Source organism: Eretmochelys imbricata, chromosome 6, assembly GCF_965152235.1.
Source record: "Eretmochelys imbricata isolate rEreImb1 chromosome 6, rEreImb1.hap1, whole genome shotgun sequence".
Classification (NCBI taxonomy): domain Eukaryota; kingdom Metazoa; phylum Chordata; order Testudines; family Cheloniidae; genus Eretmochelys; species Eretmochelys imbricata.
Window position 1 is genome coordinate 41637987 of NC_135577.1, and position 26902 is coordinate 41664888.

Sequence of the window (26902 nt, forward strand, 5' to 3'; positions counted from 1 at the left end):
GGATGGCTAGGGCATAGCATACACTGACAGTCTGAGGGCTCTGTATGGGACATATCCTGCAATTAACGTATACTTGCCAGGCAAGGACACCTAAACTACTAAATGGAAATGTCACTGTAAAACAGGACATTCTTGCTATGTTATCTGGTAGAGACACCTACAATTAAGGTGGACTGAAAGAAAGAGTTTGAGTTAAGGAGAGAGACATTCTTGGTGACAGTAAAAATCATAAAGGGGGAAGTGGATAAATTCTTATACAACTCAGAGGGAAAAGTGAATTTGAAGCAATGTAACAAAAACTGTAAAGTGATGCTGGCAAGGCGCTGGTTCAGGAGTAAAGGTGGTTTTGTGTTTTAATTTCTGACGAGCACTGTCTTTCGCAACCCTTTTAGTCATGGTAGCTTGGCAAGAACATCATGGAAACTGCAGAAAAATAGAAACTATCAAAACGTTATCTCCAGTCATACCTGCTTTATCAAGCTACAGACATTGACTGCAATATCTGTTGGCTTCCAGGAATAAAACTGGTTAAAAATCTCTGCTGCTATTCAGGTTTTGATTTAACCCTCAACGTCTTATATTGAAATAATGATGAATATATTTTATTAATTAAACTGTTAAGTTACTGTGCTCACAGGAAGGTAGCAATGTCTAGAGGTTCGAGCAAAGGAATGGGAGTCAGGATATTTTTTTAATTATTATTCCTGGTCTTGCCACTGATTGTATATGTGAGATACCTTAGTACTATCGATCTCACAAAAGGATATTGGCAGATTTCCTTATCCCCCTCCTCGCAACAGAAGACTGCTTTTTTGACCCCTCTTGTAGTCTTGAATTGAAGATATCTGACATATGGGGCCAGGGCAACCTTTCAATGGGATCATGAATAAAGTTCTTAGCCCTCACTATCGATATGGCTGTGCCTAACTTGATAACATTATCTGTAGCTCCACATGGGAAGATCACCTACAACATAAGAGGGCAATATGAGGACTCCTACAAGAAGCCAGTCTCACAGATAACCCCCCAAAAATGTAAATTAACAACCACATAGGTGACCCATCTAGGATACCAGTAGGAGGCAGACTCTTGAAGACAATAATCAATAAAGTGCAGGCTCTAACCGCAGGCCTTGTCCCCACAGACAAAGACAAGTGAGGCACTTCCTGGACCTGGCTGGATACTACCTGAGGCTTATTCCTTGCTTTGTGCTGATCACTGCTCCCAAATGGACCATGTAAAAGGCAGTAACCCTAGGAAGATCCAATGGGATACGAACTGTGAAAAGGCTTTAAGCACCTTGAAGACACTTCTTTGTCAGGTTCCTGTCCATTTTAATCCCACCTTTTCCCAGGAATTTTATATTATAGACAGGGGTGAATGTAAGTTAAAGGACTTACCGGTACGCCGGAGTCCTGAGCAGGGGGCGTGGCCTCAACAGGAAGAGGCAGGGCCTTAAAGCCCCAGGGCCTTTTAAATCTTGATTTAAAGGACCCAGGGCTCCAGCTGCAGTAGTGGCAGCTGGGAGCCCCAGGCCCTTTAAATCACCCCCGAGCTACCAGCTGCAGAGGCAGCTGGGAGCCCCGGGGCTTGGGGGCGATTTAAAGAGCCCAGGGCTCCAGCTGCCCCTACCGCAGCGGAGCCCCAGGCCCTTTAAATCACTGAGGAGCCCTGGGGTCTCTGGCAGAGCTTTAAAGGGCCTGGGGCTCCGCTGTGGTAGCAGCTGCTGGAGCCCCGAGCCCTTTAAATCCCCGCCTGAGCCCTGCTACCTGAGCCCTGGGGTAGCGGTGGCAGGGCTCCAGAGGAGATTTAAAGGGCCGGAGCGGTAGCGGCCGCTGGAGCCCCAGGGCCCATTAAATTTCCGACGGAGCCCGGCCGCTGCTACCCCAGGGCTCGGGCAGCAGGGCTCAGGCGAGGATTTAAAGGGCTCGGGGCGGTAGCGGGGGCTGGAGCCCCAGGGCCCTTTAAATCCCCACCAGAGCCCCACCGCAGCTACCCCAGGGCTTTAAATTGCCATCTGGGAAAGCTGATCCCGGTATGGAGCTCCGGGCCCTTTAAATACTTAGGAGCCCTGGGGGCTCCCAGCTGCCACCGCTACCCCGGGGCTCTGGCAGAGCTTTAAAGGGCCTGGGGCTCCGCTGTTGTAGTGGCTGCCGGAGCCCCGAGCCCTTTAAATTCCCTCCAGAGCCCTGCCACCGCTACCCCAGAGCTTTAAATTGCCGTCTGGGAAAGCCAGTCCCGGTACAGCGCACCGGCTCTTGCCAGTATGCCGTACCGGGGCGTACCGGCTTACTTTCACCTCTGATTATAGATGGATGCCTCAGATGTCAGCCTTCGTGCCGTGCTTTCACAAGATTTGCAGGTCAGAAGCACCCAGTCCTGTACTGAAATAGAAAATATTTCCCAGGGAGAGAGCCTAATTCTTATTGAAGAAAGAGGCCTGGGCATTTAAGTGGGCCATAGATTCTCTCAGGTACTACCCACTGATCAGCCCATTCTCACTGATCACCAATTGTGCCCTCTTACATTGGTTGAATGTCACAAAAGACTCAAACCCACATATAAGGCCCCCTCCCAATCAGGAGACTAACAACCTCCTCTGGGTTCAACCAATACAAAATAGGCACACCAGAGCCTGCTCTACAGGGATTTCCCCACACCCCCCCTGAATTTTCCCAACCCCCCACAGTTTTGTGAACTAGTTATATGCAGTGTTGCCAATTTAGTGATTGCTTGGAAATCTAAATTGAAATTGAAACATTAATGCACACTTTAAAAGCATATAAAGTGTATGATAAAAAATGTGTATCTGAAAAAGTATAATAGATTTGAAAAGTATGAACATAGGCTAGCTTCCTTATACGGCTGTTGTTTTTTATGAAAATGTCAGTGCATTCATTTCGGTGATGTTGGCGAACCTAATAATTTCAAATTATGATTTGTAAGCAAAGTCTAAATGAGCTCTCCCTGACGGCTAGTGATGAGCTGGGGACTGGGGGGAAAGGCTTCAGGACCGGATTGTATTTACGTTCACACCGAATCTACCTAGGTATCCAGCAAAGAGAGCTGTGTTGCCCAAGTGATAGATTTTGGCTGGGGTTGGGTTACAAATCAGTTGAATGCGCGAGGGTAATGAAATGTTGTTATTCTTATTGTATGAGTACAGGGCAGTAGAACTATACTTACCTGTGCTGATTAAGGGCACCAAGAGAGAGGGTGGGGACAGGTGTTTTGCTTGATGGTCTGCCTGCGTCACAAGTACTATTTGACCTGCCCCTCTCCACTGTTTAAAGACAGAGCTGATTAGGCTCTATAGATAGTCTTTTGTTTTGTTAAGTTACCACTTCTGCTGAAATCACTGATAATGAGGTTTAAGTGCTTAGACCTGCTGTGGGACAGTGTTTCTGTGGAAGAGATGGCCCAGTCAGCACTAGCAGCGAGGTTTCCCCACTGAGAGCGCAGCTGCAGTCATTCAGAGCTGGGTGGAACCTCAAGAGACCAACTCGCAGAGGTCACAGTGGCAGGTGGCCGCAGAAGGTGATGTCGCAGGGCCATTGGCAACAGAGTGATGGAGTGAATGGTGGCACAACGAACAACAGTGGCCAGAGCAAACAGTGAGCAGCTGGAGGAACGAGCAAGGTGCCTTCTTGCCCCCCACCTGGGAGGTGAACTCACGTGAAAGCACCTCTGAACTCTGAGTCTTCACTGACCAGGGACAACACCGGTGAGTGTTAATGGGGCTGTTAAGAATGCTGGGGATAACACAGTTCATGCGAACAAACATGGCTGTGGCATCATACTTTTCTATTTAAGCAAGAGATACCACACACTACAAACTGGAGGCCAGTGTTAAGTGCATTGTCACTTGTTCATCCTGAAGTTGAACACTGGTTCTGAACAAGACCAGCAAATGCTCACTATCTTTCTGCAAGAAACTCAACTGACTGGCTAGAAGCATGTGGCGCAACAGTGAAAGACTCAACAGTTGAAAAAGTGAAGAACTCTCTCATCACATTCAAAAAAATTTGCCTACATGGCTGATGAATGCACCGATGCAAATGGGCATCAAGTATTAAGTCACTGTGTACGTTATCTTGATGTCAGTGGTAGGCCAGTAGATGCGTTTCTAGATGTTCAAGTTATAGAAGACACATCGGCTGCATCTGTGACAACCCACATCTTAAAGGAGTTAAATGCTTGTCAATTGGACCCCAAACAGATGGCTGCTTGTGCATCTGATGGAGCTGTAAACTTTTCTGGAAGACATGGTGGAGTACAAGCTTTGCTCAGAGAAAAGTGTAACCCTAATCTCTCCTATACACACCGCAAAGGCCATCTACTCAAACTAGCACTAGTACGAGCTGCAGACTCTTCAAAAGACATTTTAGAAGCTATAAATGTAATGTCTTCATTATATTCCTTTTTCAGCAAGAGTCCAAAAAGACTAAATATCTTGGAAAATATAGAAGATACACTGGGACTGAAGTTCAAATTAGTCCAATCTGGAAAAACCCTCTGGCTTTCTCATGAGCGATCCTTGGCTTTTGTCTTAAAATTACTCCAGCAGTTATTACTGGCTTTGGTAAGTATCTACCAAGATGGGATTGATCTAAGTAGTGAGGCTGTGGATTACTTTTGCTACTACGTTCAGCGAAGACTATTACCATTCTCTCTCTTGTAAGTCTACTGTTGAAACTTCTTGGGTCATTAAAAAATGCCATCCAGGCATCTGCTACAACAGTAGTAGATCTATGTCCAGCAACAGAAGCTACATTTGGATCAATCAGAGAGCTATCCATAGAAAAAGTACTGGAAGAAGCAAAGACTTCAGTCAAGAAGTTGACTAATGAAGGCATTTATATTGAATCCTTAAGTGAAGAGGATAAGAAGTGTTTGTTAAGACAACTGAAAAAGTACACAGACTTGATTCTTAAAAATCTACAACAGCGACTTCAAAATTCTACTCAACCTCTACGTAGCTTTTACAGATCCCTGTCCTATAAAACACCGACAGTTGAGTGGAGTGAGGCACTACCAGGAATGGGGCTGCCATGTGCTCAGGACAGAATAGAGAATTTGAACACAGAGTGGAATATCATACGACAAATGAATGAAGATTTGACTTCAACTTCTTTTTTATCATCACTAGTGGCTTGACCCGATCTTTGTGCTATGTTTCCTGGGATGAAGGAAGTAGGAATTCATCTCCTGCTACTCCCAGTAACAACAGCTACAGTTGAACATTCTTTTTCATCATTGAATAGAATTTTGTGTTCTGAAAGAAGTCGCCTTCTGCCTGATCATGTGAATGAACTAATGAGCATATCAACCGAAGGAATGGAAGTACCGGACACACGAGAAACCACCAAAGATGAACGCACTGCATTCAAGAAGTTCATTAACAGACTTGTGCAAAATTATAACAAGAAACCAAGAAGGATGTAGATGTAGTGCTTCACAGAAGGCTTGAGTAGCCAACTTTAATTTGTGTGATGATTTTAAAACATGAGTTAAATCTAATAAAATGGTCATGAAACATTTTTTAGTTTTTACTATGGTGCCATAGAGCCACCTTCACCCTCATCAGCCCTGACCTCACCCCCATAAATTCGAACACCTCCCACTAATTTCAGTTCCTGGGGAAAACACTGCTGCTGTAGCTGGAGGAAACAAGCTTTAAAAAAAGAGCTTTTTGCAAGCAGGGTTGGCAACAAGGAGGAAAGCTGCCGTGTTCTAGAAGTAGCCGACTCTTGCTACAAAGCAGCTGAGAGAGAAATAGTTGACAAGCATCCACCACCCACAGACTTAACAGACCCACCACAAGCTGATCACCACATGACAGAAGCTGAAGATAAACCCTGAACCAGGGTCTGGCCATGCTGGATCGCTACAAACAAACCAGACCTTTATAGGAAACTCAAACTAAATGTCCCCATAAGTGGAAGACTCTAACCCTGAGAACCTAGAAAGGCTGGAGTAAGGTTCCCAAGTGGAGAAAGGACTTCAGAAGGAAAAGAGGCTCTGAAACTGGCCAAGCAGGATCCCAGAGAAAGGCCTAGCCTATCATGGGATTGTGGGGGAGAAGATGAGGGAGATCAGGAGATGGGATGGGATCAGTGGGTTAGAAGATGAGAGCAGATGAGAAACTTCTGTATTTGTGACAGAAGAGATGGAGAAGGACAGAGCTGGGGGAAGGAATGCAAGCAGACGGTACAAAGAAGGTCATGTCACATTTTTGTCAACTTTCTCTTGGAAGAAATTGGCAGTTGCTAGTCAGCTGCTAGGTGGTATTCCACATGAAACACACTGGGCCCAGTAATCCATTCCACTTTGGCTCCTTTGCAATGCCCCACCTGCAAAGGGGACAAAAGCAATCCATCCAGCTGGAGGAATCCCCCATGATCCAGCAGCTTCTACCCACCACTTCCTTGCAGCCCCCAGGAGAGTGGGTATGGCAGGAGCACCTCAATATTCCTTATCACAGCTGCTGGAATGGTCCCTTGGGATGACAGGCTTTCAGGAGTAGATTAGGCCAGTCCTTAGGCTGCTTTAAATCACACGGGGGACACAAATGGGGAGTTACAAAGGACTAACTCCACTGCCCTCCCCTTCAGGTCCAATACCGAGTACAGCTCAGTTGGATCCAAAATTGGGGCCATTAATGTTAAAATTAGGCATGTTCTGATGCCTACCTGATTATTACTGTTCATGGAGAAGGCATATAGGTCTGGTAGTATCCCCTTCACTCTGCAGACTGGGTCCCTAATTCACCTCTGGCATCAGCGAGTACATCCGATCAGCTCAAGGGCTATGCAAAGTATCCACAATAACATCTGAAAACTGCAATTGCTGAGTCACTTCACTGTGATTTAGTGAATTTCCTCCAGGTTTGTGACAGCCCACTGAGGTTTTGAAATTTTCACTCAAATATTTTTTTCAAAGATAACCTAACATTTTTCCGTAGTATTTACTTGATTGTTAACGATCTCTACCTCAGGACATTTGTCATATTTTGGGTCTAAGATTTTTGTCCTTTGCTCGTAAGTCTGAGAACTGATTTGTGAGGTTTATTATGATGTGCTAACAATGCTAATCTGAGTCCGTGGAATGCACTAAGGATTTTCTATCTGTTTTTTGGTATTTTACTGCCTTTTCTGCTAACACACTTGGCTGTGTTTGAACTGATGTTTCTGAATATCACCAAAATGAGTCACTTATGAATTGTGTGCCCTTTTTAAAATTTTTCTAGAGTGCCACACTGAGCAAACTGCAATTTGCAATATTTTAATTAATATTATAACATACTCAAAGTGTTGTGCGACAGGTCAATTTCATAATAATCTGAGTGGCAGTCCACTAATAAGAGGTAATATTTCCCACTTAATTCAAATAGATTTCAGCCACCCTTGCATCCAGGGCAATTTCATGTCATATCAGTGGTCTCTATTGCATTCTGATCCCTATGTTTAATGCAGTTTTCACAGTGGGATAGTTTATCCCTTTCATGTTTATGAAAGGGATAAACTGTTCATGTTTATCCCTTTCATGATAGTTTATCCCTTTTCACCCATTCATGCCTAGCAAGAGTAGGAGATCTCAGGCACTGTTTTTACACTTCTCAACACCCAAATGGGGACTGTGTGGATGATGTCTAGAATTTCTGACCCCCTGCTGTGTGAAGTTAGGATGCAATGCACGTTGCCACACAGGATGTGATTCTGTGCAATTTTACCCTTTTAGTTCCAACAGAGTTTATGCTTGGAGTTGTCTTCTAGTGGAGTTGTTCTCTAATGGCCAGCCATCTAGAATTAGTCTCCCTAGCTCTGTAAGGTAGGTCTGTGTTTCTCCAGATTTTGTTTTAGAAATGAGTACTACTAGCACATGTTTAATTGGAACTGCTCTTCCAACACCTCGGCTTCACTATTTATAGATGGCCTTTAAAGCATGGCTGCTTGAAGACACTCCCTATGAGACCTGTATCAGGAGAAGGATGATCTGCTGATTAGGATGCTAGCCTGGAATGTGGGATTCATAGATTCCAAGGCCAGAAGGGACCCTTGTGTTCCTCTGGCCTGCCCTCCTGTATGACCCGGGCCATAGAACTTCCCTGAATTGATTCCTAGAGCGGATCTTTTAGAAAAACATCCGCTCTTGATTTAAAAATTGTCCGTGATGGAGAATCCACCATGACCCTTGGTAAGTTGTTCCAGTGACAAATGGAGATCCAAGTTCAGTTCCTTGCTCGGCTATAGGCTTCCTCTGTGACTTTCAGCAAACCATTCAGGCCCTTCCTAATGACTAGTAGTGCAGAATCAGGGCCCTAGTGTCTCTGCGCCTCAGTCCCTGTCTGTGAAAATGGGATTAACAGTACTTCCCTAGCTCAGGCGTTGCAAGAATAATATGTTAAAGTTTGAGAGGGGCTTAAATATTATGGTAATGGGAGAAGGGGGACACATATAAGTACCAAAGATACTGACATTTAGTGAGTATTACTGTATGATAATTTCATGATCCTTTTCTTGAAATCCAGGCAGTGATTTGCACAGAGTTCTGTAATGTGGCTTGCAACTATTTATGTGATACTCAGTGATGTATCTCCCCTGACTTCACTGAAGCTGCTTCTGCTCACACTAATGGTGAATATGGCCCACATACTCTGCCAATCACCCATCACGTTTGGGACACAAAGCAAGCCTGAAAGCTGTCAATATGTATATCATTCTGTTGGAAGGTTATGTTATCTTGGACAAGACCAGTGAGGGAAGGGAGATTTTTTTGCATACTCAGGCCAAAACCAGAACATTTAAGTACTTAATTTTTTTTCTGGAAGATTTGTCCATTAACTTTAATTAAGCTTTCTCTAGGCTGAAAAGTATGAAGAAGGCTAGTAAACAGAAGAGAGAGTTTGCTTGTCAGGCATTTTCTCTGCACTCACAATTCTGTTTCTTTATGGCCAGAGAAACACTTTCAGCCATATGTCTTTGGAGCAATGTTAACAGTTAGTGACCAGTTAAGCAAATCCCACTTGTGAAATTCTTGTGGCTGCATTGTGGTGGGAGCCTTCGTCTCCAGGCACTATTCTGTCCATGTTTGTTTTTTCACATTAAATGAAGTGACTTAGATGGGATACGTGGATTGGTGATGTATTGTAGGGGGAATTCTCTACTGCCATTGAAAGGTTGTGCAGTGTGAAATTGTAAATCCTATGAGAAGAGACAGGAATTTGCATATATTCCTCTCCTCCAAAAAGCAAGTTATCAAACCTGATTTGCTGGACTCCAAGCTGCGAGGGGAGGAAGTATGTCAATCAGGCTGAGGGTTGCCTCCCTTACTGTTCCTGCTATCCAAGTGGGAGATCTGGTCAGCCACTAAGTTTTAGGACTTGTGTGGGACTCAAAGCTGTTTGCTTTCCTTAGGCCCTATCCAGATTCCTCTGGAGTCAATGGGAGTTGTTCCATTGACTTCGTCCCATTGACTTCAGTGGGCATTGGTTTGTCCACATCTAATGCTTCAGTTTGGATGAAATACTGCACCACCATAACTCCCGACACTTTTCCCCACTTACAGAAACTGAACTAAACCTTCCCCAGATCCTGAAGTGTTCAGATAAGGGTTTGAAATTTCTGCATTCTTAGTTTTTGACATGCTGAAATCCAGAAGTACCTTGTCCTTTGCCCTAAGAGGTATGTGGGGAGTTCCAACCATTCAGCTGCCCTGTCTTAGGCTCCATGTCCCCCACATACTATCTAGACTCCCCCCTCTCACTTACCTTGTATTGTGTTTGGGGTTGAGGCCTAACCCTCCACCTGGGCATACTCCTGGATGTGTTAACACCTAATCTGTACTAACATAACCTCTATTTGAATGATATCAGAATCAGTTCTGGATTTCATTGCTTATTACACCTTTCTTTCATACTGCCTAGTATCATCCAGTAGTATTAGCTCAAGAGTACTTGGCCTGGCTTCTCTTTAGTCTGCCTATATAGTTATGCTTGGCTTTCTTTTGCTCAAGAACTAAATGACCATACAATAAATTGTGTTGTCTTGAGCAGGACTGTTCTGTTTCCTATGATGTTACAATGAGGGCCACATTTCAAAGGTATTAGGTATCTTAAAGTGCAGGATAGGTGCTTAACTCCCATTTAAATGAGTGAGACTTAAGCAACTAGGACCTGTGAAAATCCCACTGAGTGCCTATCTACATATTTAGGCATCTAAATACCTTAACAAATCTGGGTCTTCCTTCCCTCACCTTTGACAGAATTTTCTTTAACCAAGACAGAATGGTTCATTACACTTCCACAGTTATTACTGCCACCTTTAAGTTACTTTTTTTTTATTATTATGTCAAATCTACTTGATGATTACGTTTAAACTATTCCGGGCATAGCAAGGGCACATAGCATCTCTCCTTTGTGAACTTGTCATAGTATCAAATATTAGTAAATCAGGGTTGAGATATTTATGAGGAAACAAAATATCATGAATTTACTGCAATTTTTGCTGTATATAAAGTGAATTTTTAGGGGGTTCTTTGTTTGGTTGGTTTTAGCCCTCTTTAAAACCCAGTACTGTTTCTTGTTTCTGTCTGTCTTTGATCCAGTGAAAATATCTGTCCAGTGTGCTAATATGTCATTTGACTGTAGGTCCATGTAATTTACAGTGACACAAAGTCAATATGCCTCTGCTGGTTCAGCCCAGCAAGACTTGTATGTGTAACCTCTTGAAGTTGTAGATAATTTTTTTTTGATACTATGGATCTGATAAGAATATAGTTGGTTAACAAAAAAAAAAGTGTGACCATCAGTCTACCTAGGCAAAAGAGTGGCTTTGAGAAAATAAAACATTTCCTTTTGTTTCAATTCAAATTTCCAATTTAATGCATAAACAACAATGTGCAAACGTGAACCAAACAGAGTCATAGAAATGACACTAGATTGGCTAAGCTGGTAAGTAATGTTAAAATCAATCTATTCAAGGTCTCTCTATGGTTGCAAGTTTTAAAAATGCTGGTAACTCTCCCCCAGCCTCACCTTCCATCCTCGTCCCTCCCTCTGGATGCCCAGTATTGGAATTACCAAATCTTCTCTGAGAAATAACAGCGTTACAGAAGCAAAATAAATCTTCTTGGTTCATGTACATTTTTCTGGTTTTAAAGTCACCAAACCAACTACTTTAAGCTACTTTAAGTTCAAGTATCCAAAATATTTATGCTTTCAATTGTTAAAACTTCTCTAATTGATATTCCATTTTGTTGTGTTTTCCTGATTCAGACACTTAAGAGCATGCTTCAGGTATCATTGAGAATAGAACACATTTTAAGCACAAGCTTAAGTGCTTTGCTAAATTGGTGTCTTGGTTTCCTGGCCACAATTCTGATAGTCTTTATTAATCAATGTGATTGATGTATGATTCTACTGTATTTATTTGTGGGTTGTAAAATCTGCCAAAGTAATTGTATATAGAGCTTAAAATACCCATTTTTAATTTGTGCATGTCTCTTATGTGGATGCTTTGAATGGAAATATGAACCTTGTGATCACAGTTATTGCTTTGCTGAAAGAGGCATCATTGCATCATCCTTGTGACAGGCCATATGATACTACAGTCTCAAATGACAACTAAACTTTCAATAAGTTTTCAGTGAGCAAAAGCAGGACATCTGCCTTGCCTTTCTTGTATTTCTAGATACTCATTGCCAGTAACCTGCCATTCCAGGAACATCTTGGACATATGATAAGTAGAGCTTCAATGCACTGTAACCTCCTACTTCAGTTAATGTGTTAGCAAGTTGCTGACCCATTGCAGCTCATTCATGAATTTTCAGCTGTGACAGAATGAATGCCCAGAGTGGTCACTGATTAGACTGCCACTCCTAATATATTCTCATCCCTGCAGTTATGAAGCAGGAAACCAGTGACAAGTAAATCTAGGCAGCGTGGGAAATACAGAATATGAAACATCCACAGACCTGGAGCATAGTATGGCATTTACTGTGGCTGCTTCTGTGTACAACACCACAACACAGTGGTTTGAATCTCCAAAAGATACCTCAACACCTTGTAGAAAAAGGCAAATCTCACACCACCTTTAAAATTTTTATTCCCATATTTTCCCATAAAGGTAGAATGGGAAATACATTCAGATATTCCAAGGCCAGAAGGGACCGTTGTGATCAGCTAGTCTGACCTCCTGTATAACACAGTCCCTAGAACTTTCCCCAAATAATTTCTAGAGCATATTCTTTAAAAAAAAGAAAATCCAATCTTGATTTAAAAATCAGCAGTGATGGAGAATTGACCATGACCCTTGGTAAATTGTTCCAATGATTAATTACACTCACCATTTAAAAACTTACCCCTTATTTCCAGTCTGAAATGATGCAGAGATCTGACCTTGAAATTTCAGGGCCGTCTCCTGAATCCCTGAGTCACTGTTTATCAAGGCAAAACTCTTATTAATCTCACACTACCCGCTGGATTGGTGGGCAGCGATTGATCCAGCAGGGATCGATTTATTGCATCTAGTCTAGATAAATCGATCCCCGAGCGCTCTCCCGTCAACTCCTGTACTCCACCACCACAAGAGGCGCAGGCGGAGTTGATGGGGGAGTGGCAGCAGTTGACTCACTGGAGTGAAGTCACTGGGGTGAGTAGGTCTAAGTACGTCGACTTCAGCTACGTAATTCATGTAGCTGAAGCTGTGTAACTTAGATCGAACCCCTGCCCTAGTGTAGACCAGGGCTGGGAGTTTTGCTTGAATTTAGGAGTAGCGACAGCAGGATTTGATGCAGATGGTTTTGTCTGGGGAAATGGTCTAGTGGTCAGAGCATCAGAGTTGATACATTTATACTCTCTGGAAACAAGCATTTGAATTTTCACAGGGCTAACTCAGCTCTTCACATATTTGAGATAGATAAAGTAGATTCCTTACAGCTTATTGTGCAGGGACCCTCTGAGTCAGACCTTTAAAAATGAGGATTTTTCCATTCTGTTTTATCAAATTTCTTTATACTTTAGTCCCTTTTTTCTTTTACATGTTTTGTGCAGTTAGAATCCAATCATTTTATCTACCCATATTTTAAACATTGTAGAAACCCATAGATCATTTCTGGCAAACTTCTCGTCTGCCTGACCAAGAAATAGTAGCTTTTCTGTATCTCACTCTTCTCAATGTGTAGTCATTTAATATCACATTTTGATTCAGTTCATCATGCAGATTAACTGGATTGTCAGGTAGAATAACAATACATTCAGCAAAGTTAGCTCTTTTTTGAGAGAGAGAGAGAATGAAAATATATACGTATGTATATATAATATATGTATGTATACATATATATATCATGCTCACTCGCTCTTTGTGAGAAATACTGACTTGGGTCCCAGGTAATTGTGCGTGCAGCTGGGGAGCTGGACATGCAGTTATCAGATGTGTGCACATGAGGAGAGTGTATATACACTGTATGAGTGTATATTAAAGGCCCATTGATATAAGCACAGCCTTAAAATAGTATTCTTAGATTTAGCTATAAATATCTCCACAAATACAGCAATTGGTGCAAGGCATTATGGGGGGGTATTAGATTATTAGATATAAGCAAAAAGCTCCTGTGTCTGGTATTTACCAATATCTCAGCATCCCCATCAAATTCATTCTGGTCTCAATACTGATGGTAATTCTCTTGGGGAATTCTCTAGGACCCTTTCGTAGATTCAAGATTACTGCAGTGCATCACACTCTGGCTTTTCCCCTTTCTAGCCCCTTTCATGTCTGCTCCCTGCCCAGATAATCCCCTATGCCCAGTGGAGTATGTGACATAGAGAAGAATCCTCAGGAGTGCTGCAAAAGGTACTTAACCAGAGCAGTAATGTAGTTCTTTGTTACTGCCAAAACACTACATGTTGTGAACATGCCACATCTGAAAACTATCTTCCTTTCAAAATTATCTGGAGGATGGAGATAGTTTTTTGAGACAACTCATTTATGGATGGGGTATATAAAATGCTTTGCAATGCTCAGAAAGAAGACCTTGTATACAAAATGTTGCTAATATAAATGAGGAGATTGCAGTTTGTAGGTGAGACAGCTTGCATGACGATCATTTCTTCTTGCAGTCATTTTGGCTTGTACCTCCAGTCATTGCATGGTGGATGGAGGGAGTCTCATTTGCCAAAGGTGATATGAACAGGGGGAAACTTGTACCTAGGTGCCTGGGGTCTACCATGAAAGCTCTATAATGCATAGAGTACATTTCAGGTCAGTATTGCATACTTGAGTGCATTTTTAATTCCTTTTTAAACACCAATCACTTCAAGTAGAGTGCATAGAGTTTATGACACAAACACATCTGGATTTCAGTTGTTGATCTGAAATATTCACCATCCAATATGGTGAAAGCAGATGTTGGATTGGCAATCATAGTAGATGTTAATGATCACATGGGAAGTCCCATATGTAGCTTAGCTGAGAGCAACAAAGCATACCAGACTGTCTTAAATTGTGTTCTGGATTTATGAATGTTTGCTTACCCACCTTATTCATCATTCCTCCTCCACTATGGAAGTGGAAGATTATTATAAATTTTGAAATGGTTCCTTAAATGCCAGAATTAAATGTTATAGCAAACTGGTGTGGACAGAACTCAGACAGACTTAATCAGACAGACTTAAGTTGAGATGAAAACTTTAAAAATCACTCCCTTTTTTATATTAGCATAACTCACATATTTGTGCAAAGTGAGCACTTCTGCAAAAGGCCAAAAACTTCAAACTTGAGGGACTGATAACTACAATATGCTGAGAATCTACATTTTCCTCTAAGTATTTAGAAGCCATGGATTCTCATTACCTTTGAAAATCAGGCGAAGAATGCCTAAATCCATATTTATCTATGTAAAAGTGGCCTAATTTTTTAGAGATGCTTAGCATCCAGAGCACCCATTCACTTCAATGGGAGCTTTGCTTGAGTGAGGACTACAGGTTTCGGCCTTCTCACATGTGTGGTTACTAGAGAGCCCACAACATGATATTGAGGGTGGAAGGGAGGAGGGAGCAGAACTTCTGCACCTGATGCAGCATAGGAAGGACTGGGGTAGCATAAAGTAATTTTTAGACCACCTTTACACCCTTCTGATCCAGAGTGGAAAATGACCATGTCGAATAATACATAGCCAGATTCTGTCCCCTTCTGCTGCCCCTCTATGCTTCTCTGCTGGTGTAAAAGGGTTACCGCATCTCCTTGCAGAATGCATCCTGTGCAGGAACAACGCAGAGTCAACACAGGAAGCCCTACACAGTAGCATGCAGCATACAGTAGGTGGGAAAAGGAATCACTGGAGTCTGCTGCATTGCGACTACAGTGGGCTGCAGCTCATAGGCACTGTGATGGGGTGTCTGCCCCATATGAGAATAGAAAGGGTTAACCTCAGCAGTGAGCAAGGGAGGTGAGTCTTCCAAGTGGCCCAGGGAGGCTGTGTGAGTCACAGCCAATCAGGGAAGAGTTGTAGGGAGCAACCAATCCGGGCCTGGAAAGCTCAGATAAGAAGAGCTGCAGGGCAAGGCAGGGCAGGGCCAGTCACTGCCTGGAGCTCAAGTAGGGAGAACTGGGTTCCTAGCAGATGGATGGAAGCTAGCACCATGGACAGAGCAGTTGCTGGCAGGGACTAAGGGAGTGCAGGAGCTCCTGGCTGGCTGCTAGGAAGGACATGCTGAGGCCCTGAGGTACAGGTGAAGTCCACAGGGAAGTGGCCCAGAGAAATGTACTGAGAAGTTGGAGGGGATGCAGCATGTGGCTGCCATCTACAGCGTCCCAGGGTTGGGACCTGGAATAGGGGATGGGCCCGTGTCATCCCCACTCACTATTGGGGAAGTGGCAGGACAGTTGGACAGCCGTACTAAACCCCCAAAAGGCGGGAGCACAGCTGGTGACATGGCCACAGGGCTGTGTCATGAAGAGAATGCTGCAGTCCCTGGAGTGATATGGGTCAAAAAGCAGATGTGACAGTGGGTGAGGCACCCTCATGGGGTGTACTGACCTGCAGAGCTAATCCTCAAGACAGCCAGCAGGAGGCGCCAGTGTGGTAAGTGGAGGCCCATCATAAACACCCTTTCAAGTCCCAAAATTAGGAAGGCACAAAGGGGGGCATAAAGCCACCTCCTGAGACTCTCAGTACAGAATATGCACATTGTAATTACACAATTAATTTTTATGTAAAATATGTAGATTATCCCCAAGTACTCAGCACAGCTGATTCGCTTGTTTTTTGTGAGCATCACAAAATTTATTTTTAGGCCGATTTGAATTCAGAGAGGGTACACTTGGGACAGAAGTTACTAAACAGGTCTTTAGGGCTGGCATCACTGGGTGAACAGATACAAGAAGAGGGCAATGTATAAAAGGATAAGCAGGCAAGGGAAGAATTGTGCAGGGACTTGAAGATAAAGGTATAAAGCAGTAGAGGAGAGAAAGCTGTGGAGAGATTCAAAGGAGAACCAGTGACGGGTAAATCATGAGAATTTCCTGGTCTTTTGGTCAAACAAAGCTGGCATCCTTATATGCTGGGGTTAGTAAAATCCATAATGTTGCTATATAACAGGGATTGGCAACCTTTGGCACGTGGCCGGGACGGTTTGTTTACCTGCCGCGTCCGCAGATTCGTCCGATTGCAGCTCCCACTGTCTATGGTTCGCCGCTCCAGGCCAATGGGGGCTGCGGACTAGGGTCAAATTCTATTCTTGGTTGCCCTCCTGAAAGCAGAATTTTATTTCTAAATTATTTTTTGGAAGGGGAGGGAGGGGAGAATAAAAAACTAAAATAAGTGGGAGTGCAAATGGCCAGGAATTCTGTTCTTATTAATGGATAAGAAATACATTAATAGATATAGAACAATAAGAGAAAATGTGAAGGAAAATCCCAGTAGGCAGGGTGTCTCCTTAGAAAATCAAATATTGAAGAAGCAAAACCTCACGCTGCATCTGGGTTATTAGAAAGCATCAAGAGATGGTGAATGACAAGTAAGGGGATGATGTTTAAATTCTGGGAAGAGCATGGCTGTGAAGATACTAGGAGAACTTGGGAGGTCTTTATTTACTACCAGACTGACAGCCGATGATGATGGTGTGTCTGTGACAACCAGAGCTTGTAAGGGAAAAGGCCAGTTTCACAAATTATGCACTGTAAGGGTCATTGAATATTTTTGAGATAAAGATTATACTTCACAGCCTGTTGTATCTGGTTTTTGGTTGCCACACACAAAATCTTTATTTCCTCAGTGTGTTTTTGTTACATGTGCCCACAGAATACTGTGCCTGCACTTTAAGTGCATTTGTTCAGAAAGTAAGTATAGTATCTGGATACAACATAATTATGGTCATGTTCAAAACTTATACATTTCTGGGCTTACTTCATGAAAGATCAATATGCTGCATGCTTGGATTTAGTTTCAGAGATCAGCTGGAAAACGTCCAGAGTGCCCGTCTTACAAGTGAAATAGCTGTCGTTCATTAAAGTCCCTTTTCCCACAGTGCTTTTGTGGTGGCTTTTTTTTCGTTTCATATGTAATGAAGACAAATACTGAAAACAGGGAGGTGGGGAACTCTATGAAAATAAGTGTTCCTGGCTGTCATTCAAAACACATTTATCTGTTTAAAAAAATAAAAAGATGATTTTTTCCAAAAGCTTCTCTGTAGGGTAAGCCTGCTTACAATAGTATTGAATAAAAACCAGATTCTGTATTTACCACTGCACAAACCCCACTATACAATCGGGAGGCTGTTCTCACACTATTTCTGACAGTCTTTTCTGAAAGAAAACACCTCAAGATCAAGTACTGGAAACACTTCCTGCACCCTTGGTCTCTAACAGGACAAACATTACAACAGTAGAAATGTCCAATCTTCATTGGTCATTTTAATTTTATTTTATTCCCAGCTACCTTTCCCCTCTTTAACTTCTAACCCATGCCTCAAAAAAGTATTTACAAATGGCCGTATTCTATGAAGGCTGCTTGGATTTTAAGGAGTAACTGCAGTCTAATGTATCTGGTGTGTCAGTTTCTGTTTTATTCTGCACTGGGAAAGGAGCAAAAATAGGAACTACTGCAATTCTGTTGGGTAAACATCACTGTGAATTCTAGCTAGTATGATCAGTCCCTCACTGGTCAAAAAACACCGGTATCTGATGTCTGTGCCACTGCCTTGTCCTGACCTGCATATTATAATAGTAACTTGTTAAGGTTACAGTCGGATGAGATTATTAGACACTTAGCGGGTGTTTATATATACAAAAGGGGTTATTTGGGCAAGATTCCATAAAAGCTACACATTTGTTTAAAAGTCATTAAATATATTGCATTCAAATTCAGTAAAACTACAGAAACCTAAGTTGGGATATAACCAAAATTCAACTGTTCGTTAAATAAAGAGAAGAAAGTTCTTAGAGCCTGCAAATACCTGACACAGGTTCTACAAACCCAAATTATTGGCAAACATACCACACTTCCCAGCTTTGTCCCCCAGTACAGATTAAACTTTCTCTTCCTCACCCATGATTGTTGTCTCCATTTTACCACTGTAAAGTCTTCAAATCAAAAATGCTGAGTCATGAAACTGAGGTTATAGAGAACTATATTTATGCCAAAGATATGCCAGATAGGTTTACTGCACTATTGCTTATCCTGCGTTTCTCATTGTACGACTGTTCCCCACATTTGGGCCTTGGTAATCTGAATGATGCTAGTAAAGAACTCAAAGGCTTAAAAGTATAAAATAGTTCACCTTCTAGCCTGTCAAGATAATTTTGCATCTCCTTCCTGTGCAACAGCAAAGTTTTATACTGCATCTAAACAAGGTAGTCACATGCTGAGTTGAAACTGACTTTTGTCCTACCTGATGCAAAGCCGCAATATAATCCCCCACCGGTTCCTGAATTTGCTATCTTTCTCCAACAGATGGCAGCGCATTTCTCCTATAGTTAGCCAAAAGTTTAAAAACATTTTGTTCCAAATAGATGCCCCACATTCTTAATTGTCAAATCTTTTTCTATTTGTTGTTAGACACAAATCAAAAGCTCTTTAGATCTTGGGTAAGCTCACTGTACAATAGATAAAAACATGTTTTTAGAAAACCCAGACACTTCTGTAGTTTATAAAACAAACTTGTCAATACCAGAAAATGCTGAACAACTTGTGTTTAGACACAGGCATCCCTATTATTTATTAAGTGTAAAAATTTAGTTGCAAAAAGTTGAGTGCCTAACTTTAGGCACCTAAATCCAGGTGTAGGTTTCTTAAAGAAATGTGGCCTAATTCTTGGAGCCAAGCACCCACAATTCCAGAATCTATGGAAATCTGACCACATTTATTTGGGTGGCTTAGGTCCCAAAATTTGAAAATGTTGGTCTTTATCTTGAAGAGGTCATATTGTGAGCTTCTAGGGAAGGAATTTTTTATAATGTGATTGTACAGTAGCAGTGGGGGCACTGATCCTGATTGGAGTCTCTTGGTGGTCCTGAATATGGAAATGGAAGTATTCCAGAGAAAGCTACGTGAAGGCTCTTCACTTAATCCATTTTTCCTAGTCCTCTAAACTGAGTTTCCAGGACCTTTCTCTCTTATTTCTCTGCATTTTTGGTGCCAATATGTACCACAACCATGGGCTTGCTCTAGCACTCATTGGATGTTTGTCTAAATACCTTATGAGATCCATCATCTTCACACCCTCAAGACAAGTCACTTTAATGGTCTCAAGGTCACTAGCACCACGATATTGATGGGCCTGATTTTCTACCGCTTTGCGCGTTGTGTAATCATTTACACCTGTGCAAAGAGGTGTAAATATTACCACTCTGACCTAGCAACCAACTTGTATTCTCCTTTTACACAGATGTAAATGACTGCACAAGGTGAAAGACAGTGGTCAGCCTCGATATTTCTAATGGTCACACTCCTTATCACCAGGGCCTGTCTCTCTGAACTCTATTCACAACTTTTGGAATCACCTACAAACATGTTTAAATATTCATCAGCATTATTGCCCAATTAAACCAATAAGGAAGTACGGTTAAGTACTAGTAAGATTCTCAAAAGTGCTCAGGGTTAGCCTAACTCTGCCCCCACTGAAGTCAATGGCAGTTTTACTTTTTAATTATCAGTATGAGGTGTTATAGTCAGTTTTTGGGAACCTTATTGGAAAAACATCCCTAGCCATGGTATCTTTGGGATAAGTTCTTATACTGGTGTGTATCAGCTACTCCTTAACGTGTCAAAAAACTGGCCTGCTGTTCTGCAATCACATTGCTTCAAGTCAATTGGTATAATGATTTGTAGACACAAGGAGCTGACTTCAATATCCGTTACTATCTTCCTGCTGGTTTGTGGATACTTCCCTCTTCAATTCCAACAACACTTGTAACACAGTAAACAATTCTGCTAAATTTTTAGAGGTGAAAAGGGGAACAATATGTCGATATCAAAAGCCTCTGGCTGGGGCCCTTGTCTTAGGCACAGAGGCTCAGCCTCCAACTATCTACCAGCAAGTAAGCCTAAGGTACCCATGACAGACAAGAAGGCCTCAAGTCCAGCTGGAGGATTGGCAGTTGTGGCAAAGGAGAAGATGCCCTTAGTGGATGGTTAGTAGTTGTTTAATTCTCAGCCTGGTGCTTGTAGCTTACATGAACAGTTTGGCTGTTCACTGGAATTTGAGCTGAATTCCTCAGTGTTTGATAGGCGTGGTATAATTTTAAAATAGTTATCCAGCAACAGTAGATGATGGGCTCTGTTCTTCCATGGATCTCAGTTAAGATTCTGAATACTGAAAAGGGGGAGCCCCTACTCACTCTCACCCATTCTGTGGATACTCTTTTGTACAACTTTGCTGTGGCATATAATGGTCTTAAATCTGGAAATCCAGTGAAAAAAAGCCCACTTAAAGCCATTTAATATTTTGTAGACCATCACAAAGGGAGGGTTGGGGATTTCACTGTTTCCAAGAGAGGAGATACCTGTGCATGACCAACTTCCCTCACATTCCAAGAAAACTTAAAAGACCAAACAATCCCAAGGAAACAGCAATGTTTTCATTTATATTGAATGTGACAATTGTGGGAAAGCTATTTAATAACTATTAATAAGTTATCTGCATCTGTCACTACATGGTGTTTCTGTAGCATCTATAGGGGGTGGATATTTAACCTTAGGGGGTCTGCCTGGTAGCAGAGCCTGCCCACCTAAGGCACCCAATAGCAAATACATAAAGGTTGATAAGAGACAACACAGGAACGAGTAGTCTTACTGGCTCTACTCCTGGCAGCAATCAAGGCCAATTTGAACAAGGGGCGGGGATCTGGCTGAGGCCTTGTCTTCACTAGGGAAAAAGGAGTGTTCTTATCTTGAGTCAGCTAATTTGAATTAACCAAAATGAGGTAATATGAGGTGCTATCCTAGTAAAGACAAGGCAATTTGTAGTTTTCACACAAGTTAGCAGGCTGAGATAAATACTAGGCTCTTTCATAGTCTCTAACTCTACTTGTGTGAAAAATGCAAACGGCCTTGTCTTAACTAACTAGAGGTAAAATCCTAATGAACTTGAATTAGGAACATACCTCTATTCCTAGCTAAAATGTACCCTGAAAAAGATCCAAAGAAACAGAAGAGAAGGTTAGTTGGTTTGCTTCAGTTCCAGTAACTTAAGAGGAAAACCTATCTAATTTAGCTTTTAGTGAAGCATAAGTTTACACGAGACTGACTATGCATGTAGGCTGTTTGCTGCTTAAAATCTTTTTTTCTCTAATGCTTTGTTCCAACTGCTAAATAAAAACACTTTGTTTTAAGAAAGCTGTTGGTAAATGTCGCTACTCAGAGGTTCCCAGAGAGAGGAAATGCAGGTGCCTGAAACCCAGTCAGACCAAGATGGTGGTCAGCAGTTGGTGTACACAGGGTGGTGTTCCGTGGTCCTGGTTCAAGAGTGGAAGAATTGCAAGAATCCACCACAGGAGAGGTGAGGTCAAGAGGCCTAGCACCTGAATTGGGTGCTCTCAGAGAGACCAGAAAGTGGACAGAAGTTCAGCAAGGCCAGTAACCATGACACTGAAATATTGCATTCTGTGGTATCAGGAATGTACTTTAGGTTGTGCATGTTCTCCTTTCAGAGGAGGATGTGTGCTTTGTTGACCATGCATAAGGAAACCATTTTGATAACGAGTATATGGAAACATGAAATACAGATGAAGGGGTTTCTATTCCACTGTGTCACTTGCAGCCAAAGGAAAGTGAAAGTTCTGGAAATTAATAAGATGTCATGTAGCGTTCTTTAAATGAACAGATTCTGTAAAACCTTGTGCCAGGGGTCAGCAACAGATCAGATGCAATCGTCAGCTGTATCATAGTACCTGGATAGCCAACTCTGTATTTTTCCTTCATTTCTCTTTCTCTTGAAAGATGAGATTCTTTAGGGCTTTCCTTCCAGAGCAAAGAAAAATTAACAAGAAGTGAATGAAAGGGTGAATTTCTCATGGGAAAGAATTGTGTGATTTACCCCCCCCCCCCCGCCCCATCCATTTCATTTTAGCCTTTTTCCATCTTCCCTAAATTCAGCTATATATAAGTGTCATTGAAACTGGCAGTTGGTTCATTGTGAAACTAATTTCATTTGTATTATTGAACAACTATTTAACTACTACTACTGTACTATTTGCTTTGGTATTGCTCAGTATGTGCTAAGTGCTCAACAGTCACAAAAAAGGCACAATCCCTTCCTCACAGAGTCTGTGTTCTGTAAGACAAACCCGATAAAGAGTGTGGGTAGGAAAAAGGGATACACAATAAACAAATCAAGTGGCCAGCTGGTAATTGACGGTGGCTAGATAACATGGGATCTTGCTGCTGGTATAAATCAGTACAGCTCCATTCAATAAAGCTGTGCCAATTTACACCAGGTGAGCATCTAACCCTTACCATGTTTTCATGTGTTCTTATAGGATATATAGCATGTTCTGTCATCCGACACACTTACCAAAGCTAACTGGAGATGTCATGGTAGGAATGGGTCTTAAGGAGGAATTTGAACATGGAGAAGGAAGTGATCTTGTAAACCAGCACAGGAAAGACATTCGCACACAGGGGTGTGATGGAGGAAAAAATGGAGATGCTTGTGGAAGAACTGGACAAATGAGACATTGAGTCTGGTATCATCGGGGGACTGGAGTGGCTGGGAGGGTGCATGTGTCACAAGATAAAAGGGGAATAAGGACAACCTGGGGAATTACCAACCAGTCAGCGTAACTACAGTACCCAGAAAGATAATGGAGCAAATAATCAAGCAATCAATAATCAGCAAACGCCTAGAAGATAAGGTGATAAGTAACAGTCAACATGGATTTGTCAAGAACAAATCATGTCAAACAAACCACTGCTTACTTTGACAGGGTAACAAGCCTTGTGGATAGGCAGCAAGCAGTAGATGTGGTATATCTTGACTTTAGTAAGGCTTTTGATATTGTTTCACATTACCTTCTCATAAACAAACTAGGGAAATACAGCCTCAATGGAGCTACTGTAAAGTAGATGCATAACTGTTGGAAAACAGTTCCCAGAGAGTAATTATCAGTGGTTCACAGTTGAGTTGGAAGGGCATATTGAGTGTGATCCCAAAGAGATTGGTTCTGGTTCTGTTCAATATCTTAATCAATGATTTAGATAATAGCACAGAGATTACACTTATAAAGTTTGCAGATGATACCAAACTGGGAAGGGTTGCAAGCGCTTTGGAAGATAGGATTAAAATTCAAAATGATCTGGACAAACTGGAGAAATGGTCTGTAGTAAACAGGATGAAGCTCAAGAGGGGCAAATGCAAAGTACTCCACTTAGGAAGGAACAATCAATTGCACATGTACAAAATGGGAAATGACTGCCTAGGAAAGAGTACTGCAGAAAAGGATCTGGGGGTCACAGTGGATCCCAAGCTAAATATGAGTCAACAGTGTAACACTGTTGCAAAAAAAGCAAACATCATTCCGGGATGTATTATCAGGAGTGTTGTAAGCAAGAGATGAGAAGTAATTCTTCCCCTCTACTCTACGCTGATAAGGTCTTAACTGGAGTATTGTGTCCAGTTCTAGGCACCATATTTTAGGAAAGATGTGGACAAATTGGAGAAAGTCCAGAGGAGAGCAACAAAAATGATTAAAGGTCTTAAAAACATGACCTGTGAGGAAAGATTGAAAACACTGGGTTTGTTTAGTCTGGAGAAGAGAAGACTGAGAGGGGATATGATAACAGTCTTCCAGTACATAAAAGGTTGCTACAAGGAAGAGGGAGAAAAATTATTCTCCTTAACCTCTGAGGATAGGACATGAAGCAATGGGCTTAAACTACAGCAAGAGAGGTTTAAGCTAGACATTAGGAAAAACTTCTTAACTGTCAGGGTGGTTGGACACTGGAATAAATTGCCTAGGGAGGTTGTGGAATCTCTGTAATTGGAGATTTTTTAAGAACGGGCTAGACAAACACCTGTCAGGGATGGTCTAGATAATACTTAGTCCTGCTTTGAGTGCAGGTAAGTAGACTAGAAGACCTTTCAAACAAGGGTGCTGGAACAATTTGTATCGTGGGGGTGCTGAGATCCATTGAACCAATCTGTAAGCCCTGTATATGATGGAAATCACCGCAAGCCATGACATGCTACAGCACCCCCAGCACCTCTACTTCCAGCACCTATACTTTCAAGGTCCCTTCCAGTTCTGCACTTCTATGATTCTAAGATAAGTGTGGAATCAGAGTTATAGAGGACCTTGAAGACAAAAACTTGAACTTGATGTGGTGGAGGATGGGAAGATAGTGGAGGGATTCAAAAGCAGATAATGTGATCAGATCAGGCAAGGAAGCAGCAACGTGGCTGTCAGGGAGGCCAGAAAAGAAGAGGTGATGCACGTTGGGACTAGAGGGTTAGTGCTGAAATGGAGAAAAATGGATGTTGGGAATGTTTTAGAGGGAAAAGTGGCAGGTTTGGGGGACAGCCTAGATGTGAAGGTGAAGGAGATTAAAAATCAAAGAGGACCCTTCAGGTTGTGAGCCTACATGACAGGGAAAATGATGGTGCTATCAGTGGTGACAATAAATGAGGGTGTCAAGCTGTCTTGGAGTGGCTCAAGAGCATGGGTATCAACCTTAGGGCAGACTGTTAGGAAACAGTGCACAAACCCCAAATTGATTGTGAGTTCTGTATTTAGATTTCAGCAACCAGCTATCAAGTGTAAAACTCCTCAGGCACTATAATGTCCTCAACATGGAGTCACAGTCTCTTTGGGTACTCTGACCTGTCTCACTACCTTTGTAACCCTACCTTTGTGATCCACGATCCCTTACATCAAAGATCACAGCAATATTCAGGTCACTCGCGAGTCCCAAAGGACCAGTCACTTACCCCAGGTCAATTGCACTTTAGATCTCACACCAAAGACAATGTTAGGGCTTTTTAATCCCTTCTCCCCTTGCACTTTGAGCTACAAACTCAACTGATGGAAGGAATTCACTTGCACAACTCCTCTCCATGGGGGGAGGGAGCAATTAGCAATGTCTTTTGATGCAGTCCTCTTTGATGTTCCACAAATAGTTTATCTAGTGTTGATGGGCCTTCCCTGTCAAGCAGGATGTAACGCCTTCTGTTAGAGACTAGCATGTCACACTAGTTAGTGCAGCAGTTTCCAAACCGTGAGTTGTGACCCTAAATGGGGTTATGCCATCAGCCATGTTGGGATCATGGTGATCCCTGCGGTGCAGAGAACACCATCTTGCTCTGCACAGCTTGACCTCACATGTACAGTGTGTGTGAGGTCACAATGCACAGAGGACACCATTTTGCACTACAAAATGGCATCCCCCCACAGCGTGACCTCACATGCAAGGTTATGCAAGATACAGACAAGGCCATGCTGTGTGGAAGACGGCCTCCATGTGGTGTGACATCACACGTGTGGTGCTTGTGAGGTCACACTGGATGCAGGGACCCCATTTTGCTCTTCAGAATGGAGTTCACTACGCTGTCTGGGGTCCTGGAAGGAAATGATTAAAATGGCAAAAAGTTTGGGAGCCCCTGAGTTAATGGTTCTCTCCTGTCTGTTCACACAGTTACAAAGGCTTACAATGGAAATGCTCAAATATTACCTTATAACATGGGATACAGATGTTATAAGTGAGATTAATGCATACAGCAACTTACAAGCATTGAATGAAGTCTAAATACTAATGCCTATTTTAACAATACTAACACACAGGTGAACCAGATGGATTCTGGCTATGCGTTCATCAGTATTCAAGTGAGGCTGGGGACATTGGTACGGGCTTGCACCTGGTTTGCCAGTGTCACAGAGGAAGTTACTCAATTAATTTGTTCAGACAGAAGCAGTGTAGCAGCCACCTTAGATATTCATTGGTAGGGTTGGTAGGTGAAGGGGAAGGTTTGAGTTAAGATAGGAGAAGGAAAAGCACCAGCAAAAGAGGAAGATGACAGGTGAGAGAGACACCTGGGAGAATACACGCAGCCTTGGTGTGGCTTATTTCACAGTGGCAAACTGAAACCTCTGTGGGAGACAGGTGAGCAGAGACATTTAGGATAGGTGGGCACCATGGCATTCTGCATTCTCTGCCACCTAGTGGGCCAATCACAGAGAGGAGCTGTGTGCCCTGACGGGGGGGAACTGTTACTTCTTTATGACAGTGACTTTGTGGGGTAAATAGAAATGTTCTCAATAAGCACACAAATATAATAGAAACATCAAGCATCAGGGAGCATGGGTCTGGGTGTCAGGGAGATTAGAACAGTGTTCCCTTTGGATTACTCACAGGTGAAGAAAAATAACTCTTTGCAGTAGCTCCTGGGAATCCACAGAAGACACAGCCTGTCTTC